The sequence below is a fragment of the Gasterosteus aculeatus genome, unplaced genomic scaffold, assembly GCF_964276395.1.
Source record: "Gasterosteus aculeatus unplaced genomic scaffold, fGasAcu3.hap1.1 HAP1_SCAFFOLD_38, whole genome shotgun sequence".
Taxonomy (NCBI): Eukaryota; Metazoa; Chordata; class Actinopteri; order Perciformes; family Gasterosteidae; genus Gasterosteus; species Gasterosteus aculeatus.
In genome coordinates this window covers 84638-87500 of record NW_027554895.1, presented here as the reverse complement: position 1 = coordinate 87500, position 2863 = coordinate 84638, and positions in this window count along the sequence as shown.

Sequence of the window (2863 nt, the reverse complement as noted above, 5' to 3'; positions counted from 1 at the left end):
TTCTGCCATCAGTGTCCGAGAACAGTGCTTCTTCATCGGATATCAGCCGGGATCTCACGCTCTCTGGAACTGTTTAATTCATCCATCCACCGCACCTGCTGTTCTGCCATCAGTGTCCGACAATAGCGCTTCTTCATCGGATATCAGCCGGGATCTCACGCTCTCTGGAACTGTTTATTTCAACCATCCAGTGCACCTGCCGTTCTGCCATCAGTGTCCGAGAACAGCGCTTCATCATCGGATAACTGCCGTGAAATACCGCTCTCTGGAACTGTTTATTTCATCCACCGCACCTGCTGTTCTGCCATCAGTGTCCGACAATAGCGCTTCTTCATCGGATATCAGCCGGGATCTCACGCTCTCTGGAACTGTTTATTTCATCCACCGCACCTGCTGTTCTGCCATCAGTGTCCGACAACAGCGCTTCATCATCGGATAACTGCCGTGAAATACCGCTCTCTGGAACTGTTTATTTCATCCACCGCACCTGCTGTTCTGCCATCAGTGTCCGACAACAGCGCTTCATCATCGGATATCTGCCGTGAAATACCGCTCTCTGGATCTGCTCTGTTCTGGCAGGTAATCAGGGAGATTTTAAGTAGATGAGTGTCCGGGAATAGTGCACGGCACTCGGGCAGGTCACGCCGCGTAACCCGCCCCATATCCCGGTTCCCGAACCCGCTTTTCCGCCCAAAGTTGTCCGAAGATGCTTAGGCCCAGCTGGGGAACGCTCCCCACGAAGCCCGGGTCTCAGCCCTGGAGCCCTGTGTTTCCGAAAACCAGGTTTCTGAAATCTGCGACCTGGTGGCCCAGTGATGTCAGCTGGAACTTTTTTTTTCCGGTCCGCTCAAAATTCTCCAGGCATTTTCTGAGCTTTCCTTCACATATTCCGACTTTTACTTAGTTTCTGACGGAGCCAAAAAAGTCCGGGTTTTTTTGCCCTCCTTATCGTCCCGACTGGAAACTTTAACTCCGTATTTTAAGTCAGAAAATTAAAGTTCTTTTCATCCAGGAGACCGACCCTTCCTTCAAAGCGTCCCAAGTGGTCCTTCGTCATCGGATATCTGTCGGGAAATACCGCTCCATGGAACTGTTTATTTCATCCATCCGCTGCACCTGCTGTTCTGCCATCAGTGTCCGTGAACAGTGCTTCTTCATCGGATATCAGCCGGGATCTCACGCTCTCTGGAACTGTTTAATTCATCCATCCACTGCACCTGCTGTTCTGACATCAGCATCCGAGAATAGTGTCCCGTACTGGGACATGGTCTGGGATCTCCCGCTCCATGGAACTATGTTCTGTTTATTTCCTTCATCCACTGCACCTGCTGTTCTGACATCAGCATCCGACAATAGTGTCCCGTACTGGGACATGGTCAGGGATCTCCCGCTGTCTGGAACTGTGTATTCATCCATCCGCTGCACCTGCTGTTCTGCCATCAGTGTCCGTGAACAGTGCTTCTTCATCGGATATCAGCCGGGATCTCACGCTCTCTGGAACTGTTTAATTCATCCATCCACTGCACCTGCTGTTCTGACATCAGCATCCGAGAATAGTGTCCCGTACTGGGACATGGTCTGGGATCTCCCGCTCCATGGAACTATGTTCTGTTTATTTCCTTCATCCACTGCACCTGCTGTTCTGACATCAGCATCCGACAATAGTGTCCCGTACTGGGACATGGTCAGGGATCTCCCGCTGTCTGGAACTGTGTATTCATCCATCCGCTGCACCTGCTGTTCTGCCATCAGTGTCCGTGAACAGTGCTTCTTCATCGGATATCAGCCGGGATCTCACGCTCTCTGGAACTGTTTAATTCATCCATCCACTGCACCTGCTGTTCTGACATCAGCATCCGAGAATAGTGTCCCGTACTGGGACATGGTCTGGGATCTCCCGCTCCATGGAACTATGTTCTGTTTATTTCCTTCATCCACTGCACCTGCTGTTCTGACATCAGCATCCGACAATAGTGTCCCGTACTGGGACATGGTCAGGGATCTCCCGCTGTCTGGAACTGTGTATTCATCCATCCGCTGCACCTGCTGTTCTGCCATCAGTGTCCGTGAACAGTGCTTCTTCATCGGATATCAGCCGGGATCTCACGCTCTCTGGAACTGTTTAATTCATCCATCCACTGCACCTGCTGTTCTGACATCAGCATCCGAGAATAGTGTCCCGTACTGGGACATGGTCTGGGATCTCCCGCTCCATGGAACTATGTTCTGTTTATTTCCTTCATCCACTGCACCTGCTGTTCTGACATCAGCATCCGACAATAGTGTCCCGTACTGGGACATGGTCAGGGATCTCCCGCTGTCTGGAACTGTGTATTCATCCATCCGCTGCACCTGCTGTTCTGCCATCAGTGTCCGTGAACAGTGCTTCTTCATCGGATATCAGCCGGGATCTCACGCTCTCTGGAACTGTTTAATTCATCCATCCACTGCACCTGCTGTTCTGACATCAGCATCCGAGAATAGTGTCCCGTACTGGGACATGGTCTGGGATCTCCCGCTCCATGGAACTATGTTCTGTTTATTTCCTTCATCCACTGCACCTGCTGTTCTGACATCAGCATCCGACAATAGTGTCCCGTACTGGGACATGGTCAGGGATCTCCCGCTGTCTGGAACTGTGTATTCATCCATCCGCTGCACCTGCTGTTCTGCCATCAGTGTCCGTGAACAGTGCTTCTTCATCGGATATCAGCCGGGATCTCACGCTCTCTGGAACTGTTTAATTCATCCATCCACTGCACCTGCTGTTCTGACATCAGCATCCGAGAATAGTGTCCCGTACTGGGACATGGTCTGGGATCTCCCGCTCCATGGAACTATGTTCTGTTTATTTCCTTCATCC